The sequence below is a fragment of the Procambarus clarkii genome, chromosome 63 (genome assembly GCF_040958095.1).
Source record: "Procambarus clarkii isolate CNS0578487 chromosome 63, FALCON_Pclarkii_2.0, whole genome shotgun sequence".
In the NCBI taxonomy this organism is placed as follows: Eukaryota; Metazoa; Arthropoda; class Malacostraca; order Decapoda; family Cambaridae; genus Procambarus; species Procambarus clarkii.
In genome coordinates, this window is record NC_091212.1 from 31008998 (window position 1) to 31034578 (window position 25581).

The following is a 25581-nucleotide window of genomic DNA, read 5'->3' on the forward strand; positions in this document are numbered from 1 at the left end:
TGTGTGTGTGTGTGTGTGTGTGTGTGTGTGTGTGTGTGTGTGTGTGTGTGTGTGTGTGTGTGTGTGTGTGTGTGTGTGTGTGTACGTACTCACCTAGTTGTGTTTGTGGGGGGTTGAGCTCTGGTTCTTTCGTCCCGCCTCTCAACTGTCAATCAACTGGTGTACAGATTCCTGAGCCTATTGGGCTCTTATCATATCTACATTTGAAACTTTGTATGGAGTCAGCCTCCACCACAACACTACTTAATCCATTCCATTTGTTAACTACCCTGACGCTGAAAAAAAAATTTCTAGCGTCTCTGTGGCTCATCTGGGTACTAAGTTTCCACCTGTGTCTCCTTGTTCGTGTTCCACCCGCGCTAAAGAGTTTGTCTTTGTCCTAGACGTCATTAGTGGTATCAAACTGCTCTAAAACAAGCAAATAACAACAAGGGGAAAGATAGCTCTGAGGGGTGATGGGTCAAGTGGGGATGGGAGATGTGTGGTAAACAGGTGAGAGGAAACATTCGGACATACTGTATAACTTCACCAGTGTAATCACCTGTCAATTTATATTGTAGTTTGTCCACCCTGTCAATTCCCCAGTGAATTTTGTAGGTGGTTATCATGTCTCCCCTTACTCTTCTGTTTTCCAGGGTTGTGAGGTTCAGCTCCCTTAGCCTTTCCTCGTAACTCATTCCTCTCAGTTCCGGGACCAGTCTGGTGGCATACCTCTGAATCTTCTCTAACTTCGTCTTGTGTTAAACTAGGTATGGACTCCAGGCTGGAGTTGCATACTCCAGGATTGGTCTTACATAAGTGGCATACAGGGTCCTGAACGATTCCTTACACAAGTTTCTAAAGGCAGTTCTTATATTGGCCAGTCTAGCATATGCCGCTGATGATATCCTTTTGATGTGGGCCTCTGGGAACAGGTTCGGTGTGATATCGACCCCCCCCCCCCCAGATCTTTCTATTTGACTCTTGTAGGATTTCACCTCCCAGATGGTACCTTGTGTTCAGCTTTCTGCTCCCTTCGCCTAATTTCATTACTTTACACTTTCCTGAGTTGAACTTTAGCAGCCATATTCTAAACCATTCCTCCAGTTTGTCCAGGTCGTCCTGTAGTCTCTATCTTCATCCGTTTTGATTCTTCTCATAATTTTTGCATCGTCAGCAAACATTGAGAGGAATGAGTCTATACCCTCTGGAAGGTCGTTTACATATACTAGAAACAGGATGCGTCAGAGTACAGAGCCCTGTTGGACTCCGCTGGTGACATCTCGCCACTCTGATGCCTCCCCCCTCACCGTTACTCGCTGTTTCCTATTGCTAAGATACTCCCTTATCCACTGGAGCACCTTACCTTTTACTCCTGCATGCTGCTCCAACTTTTGTAACAGCCTTTTGTGAGGTACTGTGTCAAAGGCTTTCTGACAGTCCAAGAAAATGCAGTCTGCCCACCCTTCTCTTTCCTGCCCAATTTGTGTTGCTTGGTCATAGAATTCTATTAGGCTTGTGAGGCACGATTTACCATCTCTGAACCCATGCTGGTGGTGTGTTACAAAGCTGTTTCCCTCCAGATGCTCTATGAGCCTTTTCCTCACAATCTTCTCCATCACCTTGCATGGTATATAAGTTAGAGAAACTGGCCTGTAGTTCAGTGCCTCTTGCCTGTCACCCTTTTTGTAAATTGGGACTATATTAGTTGTCTTCCAGCTCTCTGGAAGGTCTCCCGTTTCCAGTGACCTGTTATACACCATAGAGAGTGGGACACAGTGCTTCTGCACCTTCTTTTAGAATCCACAGCGAGATTCTGTCAGGCCCAATAGCCTTTGACACATTCAGCTCCAACAGATTCCTTTTGACCTCATCACTGGTGAGGTAAATTTCCTCCAAGGTTGTTCGGTTTGCCTCCTCATTTAATGCAGGGACCTCTCCTTGTTCTATTGTGAAGACCTCCTGGAATCTCTTGTTGAGTTCTTCACACACCTCTTTGTCGTTCTCTGTGTATCTGTTCTCCCCTTTTCTCAGTTTCATCACTTGTTCCTTCACTGCTGTTTTCCTGCTGATGTGGCTGTGGAGCAGTTTTGGTTGGGTCTTAGCTTTATTCACGATGTCATTTTCATACTGCCTCTCTACTTCTCTCCTCACTCCGATGTACTCATTTCTGGCCCTCTGGTATTTCTCCCTGCTCTCTGGTGTTCTGTTGTTCCTGTAGTTTTGCCATGTTCTTTTACTCAATTGCTTCGCTACTGCACATTCCTGGTTGAACCATGGATTCTTCTGTTGCTTTTAATTTTTCACTTTTTGGACTGGGATAAACCTGTCTGCAGCCTCCTGACACTTCTGAGTGACATAATCCATCATATCCTGTACAGTCTTTTCTCTGAGTTCTATTTCCCATGGTATTCCAATTAGGAAGTTCCTCATCTCGTCATATTTTCCTCTTCGGTAATTTAGTCTTTTTCCTTCCAATCCCATCCTTGGATAGGTTATCCCTACTTCTACCAGATACTCAAATATCAATACACTGTGGTCACACATTCCTATGGGGGCTTCATATTTGACTTCCCTTATTTCTGAGCCATTTAAGGTGAAAATCAGGTCGAGTCTAGCTGGTTCGTCATTTCCTCTCATTCTTGTGGGACCCTTGACATGTTGGTTCAGAAAGTTCCTTGTACTCACTTCCAAAAGTTTAGATCTCCATGTGTCTTCACCTCCATGTTGGTCCCCATTCTCCCAGTCTATCTTTCCATGGTTGAAATCGCCCATGATTAGGAGTCTGGATCCATTCCTGCAAGCAACTGAAGCTGCTCTCTCTATTATGTTAATGGTAGCCATATTGTTTCTGTCAAACTCTTGTCTAGGTCTTCTGTCATTTAATAGAGGGTTGTAAATGACTGCCACTATTATCTTAGGTCCACCCATTGTCATAGTTCCTCTTATGTAATCTCTGAATCTGTCGCAGCCCGGAATTTCCATCTCTTCAAAGCTCCAGTCCTTCCTTATCAGCAGAGCCACTCCTCCTCCTCTCCTGTCTCTCTCTTTCCTTACTATATAAAAGTCCTTTGGAAACACAGCATTTGTTATGACTCCTGACAATTTTGTTTCTGTGAGTCCTATTACATCTGGGTTTTCTTAGTGCGCCCTTTCTGCCAGTTCACTTGCTTTGTTGGTAATCCCATCGCTGTTTGAGTACATTACCTTGAAGCTCACTTTCCTATGTCCATTTTCACCCACCCTCCCCACTAGTGCAGGAAGCTGTTCCATGGGCATTGCTGCTTGGGTAGGTTCATCCTCCTGTGGGGTAGTTACCAGGGGTTCTGAGGGGGGTGGGGGGGGAAGGAGGGGCAGGGGGGAGGATGGCTTAGAACTGGGGTAGAGGATGGAGGACTTAGTTCCTGTATGGGCCGGCTTGGGGCAGGAGGAAGACCAGGGGGTGGGAGGGAAGGGGGTACTCGGGGTAGGAAGGGAGGGTGGAATTGGGTGGAATGGTGGAACTCCCCACCTATAGGATGGTGAGTTGGGATGTTGCAGTCCCCCTCTGGGGTTCCTGAGGTGCTGGGTTGGGGTTCCACACTCCCCCCTGGGATTGCTGGGTTGGGGGTTGAGGTTCCCTGACTCCTTTCCCTCTGCCTGCGCCTTTTCCTTGCATCTGCTGCCTGTATTACCTCTGTCCTAGTCATGTCCCTCTGAAGGAATACCTGTCTGTAATTCGTTACATATTTCAGTTTGCTCTTTTTTGCTAGTATGTCCTCTTTGATGCACTCGTTTTTTAGCACTAGTCTTTGTTGTACTGGCCATTCCGGAAAAACTTTTCTATGTCTGTTTCAGCCCCTTCCAGACCTATCTCCTTTAGTATCCCTGCCACTGCAGCTTTGTCCTTAGACCTCCATTCTTCCCTTGTGGAGCCCTCTTGTTCCTTAACACCTATCACTACTACAGCTCTTTTCCTTTCCAGTAACTGGCTCGTGCATCTGGCTGCCTCCTGTGAGGTTACTGCTTTCATTACAACTTCCTTGACTGTGGCCATTGCTCCTGGGCTCTTCAGCATTTCAGCAAAGGTGGCACCCATTGTAGGGGTCCCTACCATTGCTGCATCTCCTGGTACCTGGGGGTTGGTCCCCTGGGCCTCGGTCTGAGATCCTTTTTTTAGGTTTGTTATCTCCTTTTGCGCTGCCTTTAGTTCATTCTGCAGTTTATTTATGAGTCCTCTCATGTCTTTCAGTTCCTCAGTGATTTCCCTCCATGCGCGAACAGTCATCCATATATGACTCGTCCTGTTCCTCTCCTCCACCTGTGTTCTGTTTTCTTACCATCCTGCTTGATCCCTTTTCTTTTCCCTAGCATTTGTTAGTCTACACTAACCCCAGTGTGTGTGTGGGGGGGGGGGAAGAGAGGGAGATCAGGAAAGAAGAAGAGAGAGTGTGGGGACTGGGAGTGGTGTGGGGGGGAGTGTATTGGGTTAGTGAGATGGGGGGGTTAGAGAGGGGGTGGATTATGAGTGAAGTCTAATCCCCTTTCCACGAAAGATGTTAATCCTTTCTAGCCTGACTGGACGTTTGTACTCACCTAATTATGCTTGCGGGGGTCGAGCTTTGGCTCTTTGGTCCCGCCTCTCAACTGTCAATCAACTGGTGTACAGATTCCTGAGCCTACTGGGCTCAGGAATCTGAGCCCAATCTTAATTTGCGTGTGTGTGTGTGTGTGTGTGTGTGTGTGTGTGTGTGTGTGTGTGTGTGTGTGTGTGTGTGTGTGTGTGTGCGCGTGTGTGTGCGTGCGTGTGTTTTTGCGTGTGCATGCGTGTGTGCTTGCAAATATACGTGTGCGTGTGTGTTACGGGGGCCCGTAACACACTATTACCATTATTATTACCCGTAAATGTCAACCTCTACCCAAAATGAGCCACTTTGAGATTTTAAATTTATATGATATACTGAACAAGAATTTGATAATATTTTCCCTCACTCTGTACACCTGAAGAATTGACCAGAGAGGGGCACCTACCTGTCAGCCTCCCGCTCACACAACCAGGTGAATAATTACGATGTTGGATGACGAAGTGCTCCGTCGTCGCCTCCCACGTGGTGATTCACTAATCCAGTAGATTGATGATGGCGGTTCTTCTCTAACACAAATCTCTGGAGTCAGTCACTGTATCGGTGTGTCTGTTGTGTTACAATTCACCAATTTACTGTACCACTGAACACTTGACCCAATATGTAAACAAAGCCTCGTGGGCCCTCCCACGTGGCCTATCTGGTGAATTCACTGCTTAACACAAAGTTCTAGCGATAGCACTGTATTTTTCTTTCCTATTCGCGGCGGTTATACACTTTGTGATACCCCTAGATCTGTGATCTGTCACTATAGCCTTAATTAACCCAAAAATATTGGCGTTTAACGTAGCGCGTGACCCCGCGACCCTCCCTTCACGACTGGCTGACTCGATGTGTGTGTGTGTGTGTACTCACCTAATTGTACTCACCTAATTGTGCTTGCGGGGGTTGAGCTTTGGCTCTTTGGTCCCGCCTCTCAACTGTCAATCAACTGGTGTACAGATTCCTGAGCCTACTGGGCTCTATCATACCTACATTTGAAACTGTGTATGGAGTCAGCCTCCACCACATCACTTCCTAGTGCATTCCATTTATTAACTACTCTGACACTGAAAAAATTCTTTCTAACGTCTCTGTGGCTCATCTGGGTACTAAGTTTCCACCTGTGTCCCCTTGTTCGTGTCCCACCCGTGCTGAAGAGTTTGTCTTTGTCCACCCTGTCTGTGTGTGTGTGTGTGTGTGTGTGTGTGTGTGTGTGTGTGTGTGTGTGTGTGTGTGTGTGTGTGTGTGTGTGTGTGTGTGTGCGTGCGTGCGTGCGTGCGCGTGTCCGTACTCACCATTTATGCTTGAGAGGATGAGCTCTGGCTCTTTGGTCCCGCCTCTCAACTGTCAATCAACTGGTGTACAGGTTCCTGAGCCTACTGGGGTCAATCATACCTACACTTGAAACTGTGTATGGCATTGGCCTCCACCACATCACTGCCTAATGCATTCCACTTGTCAACCACTATGACACTAAAAAAAAGTTCTTTCTAATATCTCTGTGGCTCATTTGGGCACTCAGTTTCCACCTGTGTCCCTTAGTGTGTGTGCCCCTTGTGTTAAATACTGTCTTCATCTACCCTATCAATTCCCTTGAGAATCTTGAATGTGGTGATCAAGTCCCCCTAACTCTTCTGTCTTCCAGCGAAGTGAGGTTAATTCCCATAGTCTCTCCTCGTAGCTCGTAGCTCATACCTCTCAGCTCGGGTACTAGTCTGGTGGCAAACCTTTGAACCTTTTCCAGTTTAGTCTTATCCTTGACTAGATATGGACTCCATGCTGGTGCTGCATACTCCAGGATTGGCCTGACATATGTGGTATACAAAGTTCTGAATGATTCCTTACACAAGTTTCTGAATGCCTTTCTTATGTTGGCCAGCCTGGCATATGCCGCTGATGTTATCCTCTTGATATGGGCTGCAGGAGACAGGTCTGGCGTGATATCAACCCCCAAGTCTTTCTTCTTTTTTGTGCGTGTTTTTTTTTATTTTTTATTATTATTTTTTTCTACCACAGACGTGGCCACACATTTACAATGCTAACCAACATATATACATTTTCTTCTGTCCTCCATGGACAGGGTTAGAGATGTATTAAACATATAGTTAAAGGGTTTATTGACCAATCAACCACAGGTGATTCGGTGCTTTAAAATGCTAAACTAACCTACATACGTAAATACATAGATACACAGATTTACGTATGCCCTACATAAAGTGTTCGATGTGTCTTTTACATAGTGTCATTAATGTGCATTTACAAAGGTGAAATGTAATTCTGATCAGCTTCCATATACAATTTATACACATACATATACATACACACACACACACATATACGTACATATACATATATACATACATATATATACACACACACACATGCATTCACATACATTTGTCTTTTACTCTGACAGGGTGAGAAAGCTGATAAACTAGTGTGCAATTAAGCACTTAATCACTGAAGGTGATGAAGGTGCTTTTACAAGCTCAGGTTATATAGTTACATCACATACATACATTGTATAATTGATATATTACATGGTTAATCTTGGATACAAGTCCAATATATCATCAAGTGTTCCAGTACTCATATAGTAATTACACAGTTCAGCATACCTTAGCCCAGGAGGGCGAAAGTCAGTCAATATGGGACATTCTACAATATAATGTTCAAGAGAGTGCATGTTTTCTCTTTCACAAAGTTGACACATTGTGTACTCGACATTTGGGTTTTGAGAAAGCTGCCAGATACGTCTATATCCCAGGGGTATTTTTTTTTTTTTTTTTTTGAGATATATACAAGAGTTGTTACATTCTTGTACAGCCACTAGTAAGCGTAGCGTTTTGGGCAGGTCCCTGGAATACGATCCCCTGCCGCGAAGAATCGTTGTTACAACCAAGTACCCATTTTACTGTTGAGTTAAACAGAGGCTACAGTTAAGGATTTGCGCCCAGTAAATCCTCCCCGGCCAGGATACGAACCCATGACAAAGCGCTCGCGGAACGCCAGGCGAGTGCCTTACCACTACACCTTCTTAGACACAGGCGAGTGTCTTACCACTATTCTGGCCACTATAACATCACATTGCCGGGTTCTTGTTCTATTAGTCCCATATAGATCTTCTTTGCGCGCGTGTGTGTGTGTGTGTGTACTCACCTATTTGTGCTTGCAGTCAATTCGAGCATTGACTCTTGGATCCCGCCTTTCCAGCTATCGGTTGTTTACAGCAATGACTCCTGTCCCATTTCCCTATCATACCTAGTTTTAAAAGTATGAATAGTATTTGCTTCCACAACCTGTTCCCCCAGGGGGGGAACATGTGTGTGTGTGTGTGTGTGTGTGTGTGTGTGTGTGTGTGTGTGTGTGTGTGTGTGTGTGTGTGTGTGTGTGTGTAATTACCTAAGTGTAATTACCTAAGTGTAGTTACAGGATGAGAGCTACGCTCGTGGTGTCCCGTCTTCCCAGCACTCTTTGTCATATAACGCTTTGAAACTACTGACGGTCTTGGCCTCCACCACCTTCTCACTTAACTTGTTCCAACCGTCTACCACTCTATTTGCGAAGGTGAATTTTCTTATATTTCTTCGGCATCTGTGTTTAGCTAGTTTAAATCTATGACCTCTTGTTCTCGAAGTGCCAGGTCTCAGGAAATCTTCCCTGTCGATTTTATCAATTCCTGTTACTATTTTGTATGTAGTGATCATATCACCTCTTTTTCTTCTGTCTTCTAGTTTTGGCATGTTTAATGCTTCCAACCTCTCCTCGTAGCTCTTGCCCTTCAGTTCTGGGAGCCACTTCGTAGCATGTCTTTGCACCTTTTCCAGTTTGTTGATGTGCTTCTTAAGATATGGGCACCACACAACAACTGCATATTCTAGCTTTGGCCTAACAAAAGTCATGAACAATTTCTTTAGTATATCGCCATCCATGTATTTAAATGCAATTCTGAAGTTAGAAAGCATCGCATAGGCTCCTTGCACAATATTCTTTATGTGGTCCTCAGGTGATAGTTTTCTATCTAGAACCACCCCTAGATCTCTTTCTTTATCAGAATTCTTTAAAGATTTCTCACATAATATATAGGTTGTATGGGGTCTATGTTCTCCTATTCCACATTCCATAACATGACATTTATTAACATTAAATTCCATTTGCCAGGTGGTGCTCCATATACTTATTTTGTCCAGGTCTTCTTGAAGGGCATGACAATCATCTAAATTTCTTATCCTTCCTATTATCTTAGCATCATCAGCAAACATGTTCATATAATTCTGTATACCAACTGGTAGATCATTTATGTACACAATAAACATCACTGGTGCAAGAACTGAACCCTGTGGTACTCCACTTGTGACATTTCTCCATTCCGATACATTGCCTCTGATTACTGCCCTCATTTTTCTATCAGTCAGAAAATTTTTCATCCATGATAGAAGCTTACCTGTCACCCCTCCAATATTTTCCAGTTTCCAGAACAACCTCTTATGTGGAACTCTGTCGAAAGCCTTTTTTAGGTCCAGATAGATGCAGTCAACCCAACCATCTCTTTCCTGTAATATCTCTGTGGCTCGATCATAGAAACTGAGTAAATTCGATACACAGGATCTTCCAGATCGAAAACCATACTGTCTGTCTGATATTATATCATTTCTCTCCAGGTGTTCTACCCATTTAGTTTTGATTAGCTTTTCCAATACTTTCACTATTACACTTGTCAATGATACAGGTCTATAATTGAGGGGGTCTTCCCTGCTGCCACTTTTGTAGATTGGAACTATGTTAGCCTGTTTCCACACGTCTGCTACGATTCCTGTACACAGGGATGCCTGAAAGATCAGGTGAAGAGGAATGCTGAGCTCAGGTGTACATTCTCTCAGAACCCATGGTGAAACGCCATCTGGGCCAACTGCTTTGTTCTTACCGAGCTCCTTGAGCATATTTTCCACTTCATCTCTAGACACCTCTATCCGCTCTATGTTGTTCTCTGGAATTCTTATTGTGTCTGGTTCTCTGAAGATTTCATTTTGTACAAACACACTTTGGAACTTTTCATTTAATGTTTCACACATTTCCTTTTCATTTTCCGTGAATCTGTTTCCCATTTTCAACCTCTGGATATTATCCTTTACCTGCAATTTGTTGTTTATGAATTCATGCAGTCTCCGTGGTGTAGTGGTAAGACACTCGCCTGGCGTTCCGCGAGCGCTATGTCATGGGTTCGTATCCTGGCCGGGGAGGATTTACTGGGCGCAATTCCTTAACTGTAGCCTCTGTTTAACGCAACAGTAAAATGTGTACTTGGATGAAAAAACGATTCTTCGCGGCAGGGGATCGTATTCCAGGGACCTGCCCGAAACGCTACGCATACTAGTGGCTGTACAAGAATGTAACAACTCTTGTATATATCTCACAAAAAAAAAAAAAAAAAAAAAAAAAAAAAAAAAAAAAAAAAATTTGAAGAATAGGCCCGGTTCTGTTTTACATTTATCTGCTATCCCTTTTTCAAAATTTCTTTCTGCCTCTCTCCTTACTGCTGTATAATTGTTTCTCACATCTTTGTATCGCTGGTATGTTTGGGGGTTTGGCCTCTTCCTATACTGATTCCATTTTTGTGTCTTTTGGTCTCTTGCCCTCTCACAATTTCTGTCGAACCAATCCTGTTTTCTGGCCCTGCATCTCTGTTTTGGTATGAATGTTTGTGTGCCTTCCTCGTATAGTTTTAAAAATTTGGCATACATTTCATTTACTTCCCTACCTAGCAACAATTCTGTCCAATTACACTCATTAAAAAAATTTCGAAGTTCCCCATAGTTGCCTCTCCTTAAATCGAGTTTATCAACTGTTTCAATGTCCCCATTTTCTTCTAGATGATATCTTAAAGCATATTTAATGTCTAACAGGACGTGATCACTCTTTCCCAAGGGAGGAAGGTACTGGATGTCAAAAATCTCTTCTTCTTTCCTGGTGAATACTAGATCCAGTACTGACGGTACATCTCCTTCCCTCATTCTTGTGGCTTGCTTTATGTGTTGATACAAGAATGTCTCCAGAATGAGGTTCACAAATCTGCATGTCCAAAAGTCCTCCGTTCTTGCTTCATAGGCCTCCCAGTCTATTGCTCTAAAGTTGAAGTCCCCCAGTATCAACAGTCGTGATTTATCTTGTGTGTGTGTGTGTGTGTGTGTGTGTGTGTGTGTGTGTGTGTGTGTGTGTGTGTGTGTGTGTGTGTGTGTGTGTGTGTGAGAGTGATAGACAAGGAGGGTGGAGGAGTGTGGAGGTCTAGGGGGATTAATTAACAGCCGCCAGTACCCAAGTGAGGTCCTGGGTGAGGACCTTGCCTCTTATCCCAATCAAGAAGGTGTGTGTGTGTGGGGGTGGGGGGGGGGGGGTTAAGCTCTGCTCTTTCGGCTCGCCTCCCAACTGTCAATCAATAAACTGTTACTATTTTTTTCACAGCCACACACACCCAAAGGAAGCAGCCCGTAACAGCGGTCTAACTCCCAGGTACCTATTTACTGCTAGGTAACAGATGCATCAATGTGAAAGAAACTCTGCCCATATTTTCTCGCCGGCGCCGGGAATCGAACCTGGGCCACAGGATTGCGTGTCCAGCGTGCTATCCACACAGCTACCGGCGCCCCCGGTGTATGTGTGTGTATGTGTTCAAGATGCACACACACTATACTAGTAACACCATCATATACACTATATGTACGGCAAACACGACCTTTATTTATTATTAACATCTTTATTGACAAAATTTAATTACAAGCCCACACACACAGTATGCGCACGACCAACACAATAATTTTTCTTATTAACATGTTTAGGTACTTGTGCATTTAAGCAGCAGGTAGCTACCCTTCACTGTATGAAGGGTTACATAGCTTAGGCAAGAGCTTGCTAGAAATACTAAGAAACCCCCACCCAAGCATTCATACTAACAAGCACCATACGACTAAGACTACATTTGTGGTAGGGAACCATTGTAGAGAGCACAGCCTACACATGAACACTAACACACACTAACATACACTGAGCCAAGCCATAGACGTAGAAATGTTTACGACAAACAGCCCACCAGCCTTAATTAGTCACCACAACGATATCAATGCAATCATCCAGACCACCTCCGGAATTTGAGCGACCAAAATTAAAGGAGAAAATTGACTCACGTTCCTTTCACTGCAGAAATCGAGTCCACGATCTTTGGTTAATGATATGTGTTAACTTATTTATAAATGAGAGAGAGAGAGAGAGAGAGAGAGAGAGAGAGAGAGAGAGAGAGAGAGAGAGAGAGAGAGAGAGAGAGAGAGAGAGAGAGAGCAAGGGTGTAATCTTTATATAAAATATATATACAGAAGCAAAACCTTGAGCTCTATCTGATCATTACACGTGATGCAACTCTACCTTCTTATTAAAGGAGGTTTGCTTGCCGGCAAAGTATTCTATCACACGTGAGAAAATGTTTACCTTACTATGTTTCCGCAAGGCGTGGCGAGGCTCAGGAGCGTGTTGGGATAGTTGGAGCGGTTAGTGCAGATGGAGCACCAAGAGTGGCTAGAGATATGGATGGAAGGGCTGAAGGAGCGGGAATGGTTGTCAGCCGTGGGCGAAGGGCATCAGCACAAGGTCCAGGCCCCACCACACACACACACTAAAGGTCGGACTCAACCACACCAGGTATCACTGACATGTGCTGATATAGACGTCTCAATCTTATTATCTCCGTCAGTCACTCGCCCCTTCAAGACTACACCATGATCATATCAACAACAAAAACCTTCCATGGTCTTCTGGAAGCTTAACTCAGTTTGCATCAAGCGCTAATGGTTCTTCAACTGTTGAAAACATGTATAACAAATAATCATATACACTACCGAATATGACAGACCTGCTCTCCTCCAGACCTTTAAATAATGAACAAGTTAAGAGGACATTAATACAGCCCACTTCTTTAAAGGTCAAGTCACGCATACAGGGGGGCAACAGATACAAGCTCAACAAGCATACTCTAGGATAGACACAGTCGTTTCTATCACACCATACAATGCTTTTTCACCCATTCAATTATAAACCCTTGAAACCGACTACTCGCCAAAGCCGTAAATGCCTAGACATTATCAAAAATTCAAAATTCAAATGTTTATTCAGGTAAAGTACATACATACAAGAGATTATACAAAAATTGATAGATTTATAGACAGAGTTAGTACATACAATGCCTAAAGCCACTATTACACAAAGCGTTCCGGGCAGGAATTTTAGTTCGAAATCCAGTTGGAAAAATCCTCAGGAACAATGAGATCAATTTTTTAACAAGCCGCCGGCTTAATATTCCTGTTATGGCCACTAGAGAAATAGTGGCCCTCATCTAAATTCAGGTATACATAGGTTAAATTAATCTTGTCCTGGTAATATCTACTCTAGTACTATGCAAACATATATCAACGATATTCACTACTCTATATATTTTATTTCACTCTTCATGCAAGTAAAAAAGAATTTGTGATAATTGTTTTAAAAATTAAATTATAATATATTGATTAGCCTTAATTAAATGCAATAAAACATAGGAATTTGAATCGAGTCGTATGTGGCAAAAACCCGAATATTATAAAGTTTGTTAAACTTGAAAATGTCTCCTGGCATGAGGCTGTGTAGAAAGTGTTGTGTAGATCTGCTAGTTTGTTTTAAGGGTTATTTCACAGAGTGTCGCCTTCAACTGGAAATAAAGTGTTAAAATAATTTAAAATGTACCTCCAGTGGGTCATGTAGCAATAGGGATTCGTCTTTCGTTAGTTTTGAAAACTTCAATCTAATTCACAAAGGCATTCCCCAAATATCGCTCAAGACACCGCAACTAAAAATTACACAATAGCATTTTCTGGCAAAACCATAAGGTGTAATTTCTCATTATCGGGAAGAGGAAGCCTGTTAGGCCTATCGCGGTCACAGCTGGGCCAAGGGCTACCTTCTCCACGGGATGCAACCCACGCGTTGTCAAACTCCCAGCTCCACTGTTTATTTCTACGTGAACAGTGGCATCAGGTATAAGGAAACGTACCTAAACCCTTACCCAGGATATATTTGTGAGTGAAGTAAAGACGAAGACGCCAGAAAATTATTCAAATTTTGGTATAAACTAAAGAACCTACTGGGCAAAATATGCTCAAATAACGTTGAAGCAACGTTAAATCAATGTTGAAACAACGTCGTTTGCAAACATTTGTCCACTGGATGGAAACTGTAAACCAGGTGAACTAATTACCCAACTAATTATAGTGTCATTTACGTAATATTTATATGTTATAGCCTACATTTACTACTCTTACAGTTTTATTAGTTTAGTTTATTTATTATGTACCCCATACCCATCCTGTGGGCGGTAACAGAAATGTGTACAAAGGCACATAATGGGATCAGGAAGTGCATGAACATCTCTCCAGCCCGTTCTCAGGGAGTGACATGCGTACAATGTGTAAGCTCTTATCGTGACACTGTGTTAACAAAAAGACACCAACCTGCTTAACCTCTCCACGATGAGGCTTTAGTCTATAACATCGTTAATTGAAATAAAGTACTTAAATTCGTACGTTTTTAACCATAGTACACCTAATGCGTTTATTGTGTGACTAGTTACCAAGGAACTATTCTACACGCTAGAACGTTACCAAGAAACTTCTGTACACACGATTCTAGTACCTCCAGGGAAAAGTCTACTTCAATAAGTCCAGCTGATCTACCATATCAAAGTTATTTGTATACCTTAGACGGAGCCACTTACAGTGATGATGCAAGTGATGCAGCACTTACAGTGATGATGCAAGTGATGCAGCACTTACAGTGATGATGCAAGTGATGCAGCACTTACAGTGATGATGCAAGTGATGCAGCACTTACAGTGATGATGCAAGTGATGCAGCACTTACAGTGCAAATTTCACTCTAGCAAGCGTATAGTCACACGGTGTATTTATTGCTTTTATGGCCTGCAAAATCGTTCCACAAGTGTTCAGTGAAAACAAATATTTCACAATATTTACATCAACACTTTTACTTAATCTCTCATTATATGAACAACAGATGACGAAAACGAACAAATCTACATTTAATTGTTCACTTACATTAATACAAACATTACGAACAACTCGTTATAAAAAAAAAAATTGTTCCTCATTTCGCATAGGCCTACCGTATTTATCACACATGCGTCGTGATCCCATTGATAAATAACAGAGAAACAAAAAAAAAACTCAACATATTCACCAAACAAAACGTTGTTCGGTTACTAATATTGCCTGGCTGTCTTGGACGGTGTTTATCTTTGATTGTTCGTCTGGCACTATAACTGATTGTCAAGTGTAGCTGATTGTCAGTGTCTAGCTGATTGTCAGTGTCTAGCTGATTGTCAAGTGTCTAGCTGTTTGTCAAGTGTAGCTGATTGTCAGTGTCTAGCTGATTGTCAAGTGTAGCTGATTGTCAGTGTCTAGCTGATTGTCAAGTGTCTAGCTGATTGTCAGTGTCTAGTTGATTGTCAAGTGTCTAGTTGATTGTCAGTGTCTAGTTGATTGTCAGTGTCTAACTGATTGTCAGTGTCTAGCTGATTGTCAGTGTCTAGCTGATTGTCAAGTGTCTAGCTGATTGTCAAGTGTCTAGTTGATTGTCAGTGTCTAGCTGATTGTCAGTGTCTAGCTGATTGTCAAGTGTCTAGCTGATTGTCAGTGTCTAGCTGATTGTCAAGTGTCTAGCTGTTTGTCAAGTGTAGCTGATTGTCAGTGTCTAGCTGATTGTCAAGTGTAGCTGATTGTCAGTGTCTAGCTGATTGTCAAGTGTCTAGCTGATTGTCAGTGTCTAGTTGATTGTCAAGTGTCTAGTTGATTGTCAGTGTCTAGTTGATTGTCAGTGTCTAACTGATTGTCAGTGTCTAGCTGATTGTCAGTGTCTAGCTGATTGTCAAGTGTCTAGCTGATTGTCAAGTGTCTAGTTGATTGTCAGTGTCTAGCTGATTGTCAGTGTCTAGCTGATTGTCAAGTGTCTAGCTGATTGTCAAGTGTCTAGTTGATTGTCAGTGTCTAGCTGATTGTCAGTGTCTAGCTGATTGTCAAGTGTCTAGTTGATTGTCAAGTGTCTAGCTGATTGTCAAGTGTCTAGCTGATTGTCAAGTGTCTAGTTGATTGTCAAGTGTCTAGTTGATTGTCAAGTGTCTAGTTGATTGTCAGTGTCTAGTTGATTGTCAAGTGTCTAGTTGATTGTCAGTGTCTAGTTGATTGTCAAGTGTCTAGTTGATTGTCAGTGTCTAGTTGATTGTCAGTGTCTAGCTGATTGTCAGTGTCTAGCTGATTGTCAGTGTCTAGCTGATTGTCAAGTGTCTAGCTGATTGTCAAGTGTCTAGTTGATTGTCAAGTGTCTAGCTGATTGTCAGTGTCTAGCTGATTGTCAGTGTCTAGCTGATTGTCAAGTGTCTAGTTGATTGTCAAGTGTCTAGTTGATTGTCAAGTGTCTAGCTGATTGTCAGTGTCTAGCTGATTGTCAGTGTCTAGCTGATTGTCAAGTGTCTAGCTGATTGTCAAGTGTCTAGTTGATTGTCAAGTGTCTAGTTGATTGTCAGTGTCTAGCTGATTGTCAAGTGTCTAGTTGATTGTCAAGTGTCTAGTTGATTGTCAGTGTCTAGCTGATTGTCAGTGTCTAGCTGATTGTCAAGTGTCTAGTTGATTGTCAAGTGTCTAGTTGATTGTCAAGTGTCTAGTTGATTGTCAGTGTCTAGCTGATTGTCAAGTGTCTAGCTGATTGTCAAGTGTCTAGCTGATTGTCAAGTGTCTAGTTGATTGTCAGTGTCTAACTGATTGTCAAGTGTCTAGTTGATTGTCAAGTGTCTAGTTGATTGTCAGTGTCTAGCTGATTGTCAAGTGTCTAGTTGATTGTCAGTGTCTAGCTGATTGTCAAGTGTCTAGTTGATTGTCAAGTGTAGCTGATTGTCAGTGTCTAGCTGTTTGTAAAGTGTAGCTGATTGTCAGTGTCTAGCTGATTGTCAGTGTCTAGCTGTTTGTCAAGTGTCTAGCTGATTGTCAAGTGTCTAGTTGATTGTCAAGTGTCTAGCTGATTGTCAGTGTCTAGCTGTTTGTCAAGTGTCTAGCTGATTGTCAAGTGTCTAGCTGATTGTCAAGTGTCTAGTTGATTGTCAAGTGTCTAGTTGATTGTCAGTGTCTGCTGATTGTCAAGTGTCTAGTTGATTGTCAGTGTCTAGCTGATTGTCAAGTGTCTAGTTGATTGTCAGTGTCTAGTTGATTGTCAAGTGTCTAGTTGATTGTCAGTGTCTAGTTGATTGTCAGTGTCTAGCTGATTGTCAGTGTCTAGCTGATTGTCAGTGTCTAGCTGATTGTCAAGTGTCTAGCTGATTGTCAAGTGTCTAGTTGATTGTCAAGTGTCTAGCTTGATTGTCAGTGTCTAGCTGATTGTCAGTGTCTAGCTGATTGTCAAGTGTCTAGCTGATTGTCAAGTGTCTAAGTTGATTGTCAGTGTCTAGCTGATTGTCAAGTGTCTAGCTGATTGTCAGTGTCTAGCTGATTGTCAGTGTCTAGCTGATTGTCAAGTGTCTAGCTGATTGTCAAGTGTCTAGTTGATTGTCAAGTGTCTAGTTGATTGTCAAGTGTCTGCTGATTGTCAAGTGTCTAGTTGATTGTCAGTGTCTAGCTGATTGTCAGTGTCTAGCTGATTGTCAAGTGTCTAGTTGATTGTCAAGTTGATTGTCAGTGTCTAGCTGATTGTCAGTGTCTAGCTGATTGTCAAGTGTCTAGTTGATTGTCAAGTGTCTAGTTGATTGTCAAGTGTCTAGTTGATTGTCAGTGTCTAGCTGATTGTCAAGTGTCTAGCTGATTGTCAAGTGTCTAGCTGATTGTCAAGTGTCTAGTTGATTGTCAGTGTCTAACTGATTGTCAAGTGTCTAGTTGATTGTCAAGTGTCTAGTTGATTGTCAGTGTCTAGCTGATTGTCAAGTGTCTAGTTGATTGTCAGTGTCTAGCTGATTGTCAAGTGTCTAGTTGATTGTCAAGTGTAGCTGATTGTCAGTGTCTAGCTGTTTGTAAAGTGTAGCTGATTGTCAGTGTCTAGCTCATTGTCAGTGTCTAGCTGTTTGTCAAGTGTCTAGCTGATTGTCAAGTGTCTAGTTGATTGTCAAGTGTCTAACTGATTGTCAGTGTCTAGCTGATTGTCAGTGTCTAGCTGATTGTCAGTGTCTGCTGATTGTCAAGTGTCTAGTTGATTGTCAAGTGTCTAGTTGATTGTCAGTGTCTAACTGATTGTCAAGTGTCTAGTTGATTGTCAAGTGTCTAGTTGATTGTCAGTGTCTAGCTGATTGTCAAGTGTCTAGTTGATTGTCAAGTGTCTAGTTGATTGTCAAGTGTCTAGCTGATTGTCAGTGTCTAGCTGATTGTCAGTGTCTAACTGATTGTCAGTGTCTAGCTGACTGTCAGTGTCTAGCTGATTGTCAGTGTCTAGTTGATTGTCAAGTGTCTAGCTGATTGTCAGTGTCTAGTTGATTGTCAAGTGTCTAGCTGATTGTCAGTGTCTAGCTGATTGTCAAGTGTCTAGCTGATTGTCAAGTGTCTAGTTGATTGTCAAGTGTCTAGTTGATTGTCAAGTGTCTGCTGATTGTCAGTGTCTAGCTGATTGTCAGTGTCTAGCTGATTGTCAAGTGTCTAGCTGATTGTCAAGTGTCTAGTTGATTGTCAGTGTCTAGCTGATTGTCAGTGTCTAGCTGATTGTCAAGTGTCTAGTTGATTGTCAAGTGTCTAGTTGATTGTCAGTGTCTAGCTGATTGTCAGTGTCTAGCTGATTGTCAAGTGTCTAGTTGATTGTCAAGTGTCTAGTTGATTGTCAGTGTCTAGCTGATTGTCAAGTGTCTAGCTGATTGTCAAGTGTCTCATTGATTGTCAAGTGTCTAGCTGATTGTCAGTGTCTAGCTGATTGTCAGTGTCTAGCTGATTGTCAAGTGTCTAGCTGATTGTCAAGTGTCTAGCTGATTGTCAAGTGTCTAGCTGATTGTCAGTGTCTAGCTGATTGTCAGTGTCTAGCTGATTGTCAAGTGTCTAGCTGATTGTCAAGTGTCTAGCTGATTGTCAAGTGTCTAGCTGATTGTCAGTGTCTAGCTGATTGTCAAGTGTCTAGCTGATTGTCAGTGTCTAGCTGATTGTCAGTGTCTAGCTGATTGTCAGTGTCTAGCTGATTGTCAAGTGTCTAGCTGATTGTCAGTGTCTAGCTGATTGTCAGTGTCTAGCTGATTGTCAGTGTCTAGCTGATTGTCAGTGTCTAGCTGATTGTCAAGTGTCTAGTTGATTGTCAGTGTCTAGCTGATTGTCAAGTGTCTAGCTGCCTGGCTATGTCTGCCTGCCTGTCAACCAGTGTTGTTGCTGCTTAAGCACTGAGTACGACTGTATTGAGTGTAACTGTGCATAAGCATGACTAAGGGAAATGTACTACACTGAGTGAGACATTACAAGTAGTCATACAGTGTGACAATAATTTCGATTGTATATTAAGTATAGCTAGTGGAACGGTACGTTAAGTATGACAGCTCTGTCAAGCATGACGGCATGGCAAGCACGGCGGCATGGCAAGCATGGTAGTATGGCAGGCATGACAAGCACGGCAGTATGGCAGGCATGACAAGCACGGCGGTATGGCAGGCGTGACAAGCACGGCAGTATGGCAGGCATGACAAGCACGGCAGTATGGCAGGCATGACAAGCACGGCAGTATGGCAGGCATGACAAGCACGGCAGTATGGCAGGCATGACAAGCACGGCAGTATGGCAGGCATGACAAGCACGGCGGTATGGCAGGCATGACAAGCACGGCGGTATGGCAGGCATGACAAGCACGGCGGTATGGTAGGCATGACAAGCACGGCGGTATGGCAGGCATGACAAGCACGGCGGTATGGCAGGCATGACAAGCACGGCGGTATGGCAGGCATGACAAGCACGGCAGTATGGCAGGCATGACAAGCACGGCGGTATGGCAGGCATGACAAGCACGGCGGTATGGCAGGCATGACAAGCACGGCGGTATGGCAGGCATGACAAGCACGGCGGTATGGCAGGCATGACAAGCACGGCGGTATGGCAGGCATGACAAGCACGGCAGTATGGCAGGCATGACAAGCACGGCAGTATGGCAGGCATGACAAGCACGGCAGTATGGCAGGCATTACAAGCACAGCGGTATGGCAGGCATGACAAGCACGGCGGTATGGCAGGCATGACAAGCACGGCAGTATGGCAGGCATTACAAGCACAGCGGTATGGCAGGCATGACAAGCACGGCAGGCATGACAAGCACGGCGGTATGGCAGGCATGACAAGCACGGCAGTATGGCAGGCATGACAAGCACGGCGGTATGGCAGGCATGACAAGCACGGCGGTATGGCAGGCATGACAAGCACGGCAGTATGGCAGGCATGACAAGCACGGCAGTATGGCAGGCATTACAAGCACAGCGGTATGGTAGGCATGACAAGCACGGCAGTATGGCAGGCATGACAAGCACGGCAGTATGGCAGGCATGACAAGCACGGCGGTATGGCAGGCATTACAAGCACGGCGGTATGGCAGGCATGACAAGCACGGCAGTATGGCAGGCATGACAAGCACGGCAGTATGGCAGGCATGACAAGCACAGCGGTATGGCAGGCATGACAAGCACGGCGGTATGGCAGGCATGACAAGCACGGCAGTATGGCAGGCATGACAAGCACGGCAGTATGGCAGGCATGACAAGCACGGCAGTATGGCAGGCATGACAAGCACAGCGGTATGGCAGGCATGACAAGCACGGCGGTATGGCAGGCATGACAAGCACGGCAGTATGGCAGGCATGACAAGCACGGCAGTATGGCAGGCATGACAAGCACGGCGGTATGGCAGGCATGACAAGCACGGCAGTATGGCAGGCATGGCAAGCACAGCAGTATGGCAGGCATGACAAGCACGGCGGTATGGCAGGCATGACAAGCACGGCAGTATGGCAGGCATGACAAGCACGGCAGTATGGCAGGCATGACAAGCACGGCGGTATGGCAGGCATGACAAGCACGGCAGTATGGCAGGCATGACAAGCACGGCGGTATGGCAGGCATGACAAGCACGGCGGTATGGCAGGCATGACAAGCACGGCAGTATGGCAGGCATGACAAGCACGGCAGTATGGCAGGCATGACAAGCACGGCGGTATGGCAGGCATGACAAGCACGGCAGTATGGCAGGCATGACAAGCACAGCAGTATGGCAGGCATGATGGTATGACAAGTATAACGGCATGACTAATATGATGGCATGTGAAGTAGGCCAAGCATCATGGTGTGTGAAGTGTGAGGTATTAGAGAGAAGGGAAGCAGCTTGGAGCAGATCAGTACTGTCACACCGTGTAAGGTAATAACTGCACCTAAGGTCCCACACTGATACATGCACCTGGGACAAAGCTCCTCAAATACTATCACCACAACAAATTAAATTCAAAATTAACGTAATTTTACCTTTATTTGAAAAAATATATGAATAGTCCTTTAAATTTGGGGACGCAAGATTGAGAGGGAATAAAATCGGGAATTGTACTTATATGAATAAGTTTTAAATTAGCTACAAGGGAAATACATGGCAAAAGTTGTACTGTATATATTTGTATGAGGGATACGAGAGCGGTCAGTTGACAGTTGAGTGACAGGAAATACGGGACAGGTAGAGCTTGGCCGTCGACAGGATTTCCCAAGCCACTACACGTTACCACGACACAGACACCCAACTACACGTTACCACGACACAGACACCCAACTACCCGTTACCACGACACAGACACCCAACTACACGTTACCACGACACAGACACCCAGCTAGCTACACGTTACCACGACACAGACACCCAGCTAGCTACACGTTACCACGACACAGACACCCAGCTACACGTTACCACGACACAGACACCCAGCTACACGTTACCACGACACAGACACCCAGCTACACGTTACCACGACACAGACACCCAACTACACGTTACCACGACACAGACACCCAGCTACACGTTACCACGACACAGACACCCAGCTACACGTTACCACGACACAGACACCCAACTACACGTTACCACGACACAGACACCCAACTACACGTTACCACGACACAGACACCCAACTACACGTTACCACGACACAGACACCCAGCTACACGTTACCACGACACAGACACCCAGCTACACGTTACCACGACACAGACACCCAACTACACGTTACCACGACACAGACACCCAGCTACACGTTACCACGACACAGACACCCAGCTACACGTTACCACGACACAGACACCCAGCTACACGTTACCACGACACAGACACCCAGCTAGCTACACGTTACCACGACACAGACACCCAGCTACACGTTACCACGACACAGACACCCAGCTGCACGTTACCACGACACAGACACCCAGCCAACATGGCCCACAGCTCGGTGACCAGCCAGGGACATGCAGCGTTATGCACCTGCATTCTTCCACTGGTTTGTCAACAGCGGCGAGAGAGAGTAGTATGGGGGGTGTGACATGGCGCCAGCCCCACCCCCCTACTCTCACGGCTCACACTGAGATGGTTAGCAAGAATAACAGAGGAGAATGATGAGATATGAGGGTGAGGGTCGTGTGCTGGTGTTCTGCCTCCCACACCTGATTCACACGCCAAAATAACAGCCAACCAAACTAACGGTTGACGTCCCGTGTCTCCACACCCACTTACTCCCACACACTCTTTAATATCTCCTCGTTATTACCCACCATACTTACTGACGGCCACACCCACCACATTCACCTACGCCCCAGGGATCACTCCACTCACTCGAAAGCTTAAACAATCGAGAAATAAACAGCGATTGAGGACGGAACACCCTTATTGATTACCGCCACCGTTACTGTCACACCACCCACCTTCCCCGGGCTCCCACAGCTTGTCTCATGTCTCAGTTTATGAGTAACCCTCACACCGCCTCACTACCCACTCCTACCCTCCCTCACACTCTTCCCCTCACCCTAAAGGCTCTAAGAACAGCATGTAGTGTGATCTTACCGGAGCGAGGTGGCAGACGACACGGTGCTCCTGGGGTGGTACCGGCAGCAGCCTCGCCACCGCCATCTGTGGCTCGCCCCCCGCACTACCCCCGTTGCCTTGACAACCATTCACCCGCCCCCAGCCTCATATTATATATATTATTACTAATATATATCTACCCTTTCGTTGCCTTGGCAACCATGCACTATCGCCCTGGCAACCATACACGCACCCGCCACCATGATTTTGTTTTAATCTATGTAGAGAAGAATGTGTCTCTGTCTATCCAAAATTTGAGGCTGGACTCGCGGAAATTTGCATTTTCATTTATGATTTTATTAAGTGTCATAGGGTGGTCGGGGTTCACCCCTCATGCAATTTTAACAAAGATCGGCTATTCAGAACCCCAATGGTGCCTATGTAGTCTGAGATGAGGGTTTAGTTTTCCAGAGAGTTTTTCAAACGTTTTTTTTAGCTGTTCATAATATCCCAACTTGCACGACTTTTTTTTTTAACATTACATCAAAATAACAATTGTAAAAATAAGTAATAGTAATGTCTTATCACAGACATAATAACATGAGATAAAAACCAACACTTATGTATTTTATGTAAAGATGTGAACTACATCTTTCGCATTCTCCAGCAGGTCTTCTGAGTACTATATGGTTTGGACGAGACTTGCATCTCAATGACTAATAGCCATAGTTCCCCAAACAAGCCAAATATTCCAATTCACAAAGAAATCACATCAACGTGATTTATCAATGAGAAAACCAGTAGTAGCTATGATGAGGATTTGAACCTATGCTCTGGGTACTCCCAAGCACACGCCTTAGACAATTACACCACGACATGATCAGCAAGCAATGCAACATGTAGAGCATTGGAGGTGAACTCCTAGACCACATCACTCTCCAGAGTGCATGGAGGCAATGCATGAAAACCCTGACTTAGCTACAGTTGAAGCCTCAGGGCCGCTACAGGTTTCAGTTGAATTCCAGGTTGCATTGCTTTTGACCATGTCGTGGTGTAGTGGTCTAAGGTGTGTGCTTGGGAGTACTCAGAGCAAAGATTCAAATCCTGCTCATGGCTCCTACTGATTTCCTCATTAATATTTCAATATTTAAAAAAATTGTACTGTAGAATGATAAAGCTTTTTGTTTTCGTATTATACATGACTGGTATTATATTTCACTTTGAGCAAATACAATGCTACATATTCTAACAGTTTCAGGTGCCTTCCCATTAACTTTGCACAAGTGAGAGGTGGTGGTGGTTTGTTGTCTTTATTTTAATTGACTTTGCCCAGTTAGTTGTAGCTGCAGAAATAGGTTTTAATGAAATACACTAGGATAAATGGAGGATTAAAACTTGACGGTTGCTAGATATACAAGCAGTCCATTGTCACCCTGACAACAATATATAATACTTATTATGCAAAAGCCATATGCTTAAAACATGCTTTTGCCATAAAGTAATAAGGTTGTTTTGGTTATTTTTAAATGAATGCATTTAGATAAGGCTTAAGTATTACGAAAATATGCTATAAATGAAAACTGGTTCGATTTCAATCAAACTTCTTTGACTAGTTGTATATAAAATTGGGTTCAACTGGTCCAAGTCTCAGCATCGTCGCATAAATAGGGAGAAAAAAATATTGAATTGTGTCAAAATTTTTCCAAAATGGTCAAAAATTAACATCAAACACAAGTGTCAACTGAAATCATGTCTATGACTCTAAGCTATCACAATAGCATATAATAAAGTATTTTAATATTTAGTTTTGACCCAAAAAAATTTCCAAACAAAAAATCAAATTAGATTTTTTTCTTGAATTATTTTCTAATTTTTTATCAGCCGATTTGCATGAAACTTATACGCCTTACAGAACGTAAGCCTATCTAAACGGATGCAAATTTTGGAAGAAATTGGTTGAAGTCAACTTCAACCACAGGTGGCTGAATCTTTGATCTTATTTATTGCCAATTAGCTAAATTACCTCTCTCATTTTTTCAATTTACATGAAATTTACACCTTATATGTAGAGTTAATGTCTCTACAACCTTTTTAAAACACTTTATTCCTAAGTTCATTTATTGATTTTATAAACATTGGCAAACATGAAATATTGACATATATTTTTGGGGAACTTTGACTACTTGTATTAGTAAAACTAAACATATTTTGGATAATACTTTTTATAAAAATCCTTTATTATATGCTAATATAATAAATGAGTGTCAGAAATGATTTCATTTGAAACTTGTGGTTGTAGAGAATTACTGAAAATGTGTAAAATTCGTTGGAAAAAAAAATCCCTCCCTTTATATTTAGGGTGTGATACTGAAACGTAGAACAGTTGCAGCCCTTCTTATATACAAATAGTAAAAAAAGTTTGGTTGACAATAAACAACATTTAAAATCGCATAATGCAGCCCCTTAAATCAAATTTCGATGTTGATTTTGACTAAAATATAAAAACTGACACCAATTCTCCAATTTGCTGCCTCTCACATCATCAACATTGCTCGTACAATAACTGCTTTGCTACTTTTAACATTTGTCTACTTTTATGTAGGCTTATCTTCTGCTTCGCTTCATGTATCAAGACTTCTTGAAGCAAATAATAGTAACTAGTTCAAGTAAATGGCAATAAATCAATAAATGGAAAATAGTCCACAATGTTATGGGTAAATGTTAAACATACAAATGTTTAGCAATTAAATGCAATTGAAATATTTGATTATTCAGTATGAAGAAACACCATCAACATGGCTTCCAGAAGTAACACTGTCAACATGATGCAACCCGTTCTCGCAAATTCGTATAGTCAATATTGACTTATTAAATAAGTGCATAGGTGATATACTAAACATAATAAATACCCTTAAAAAGCTTCATAGAAA

General features: G+C 43.3%; 1 protein-coding gene across 3 annotated transcripts in view; it reads right to left on the minus strand.

Annotated features, from left to right (window-relative positions):
- Positions 1–22774, minus strand: part of LOC123769434 (putative fatty acyl-CoA reductase CG5065) — a 274956-nt gene extending 252182 nt beyond the window's left edge. Inside the window, exon 1 of one of the 3 annotated variants that reach the window (XM_069308829.1) lies at positions 22691–22774. The gene's annotated coding sequence lies outside the window, so the exon portion shown is untranslated. Of the gene's footprint in view, positions 1–12059; positions 12252–22690 lie in introns of those variants that run through there. The other 2 variants (XM_069308832.1, XM_069308830.1) reach the window with 2 other exon arrangements.
- Positions 22775–25581: the final 2807 nt, after the last annotated feature.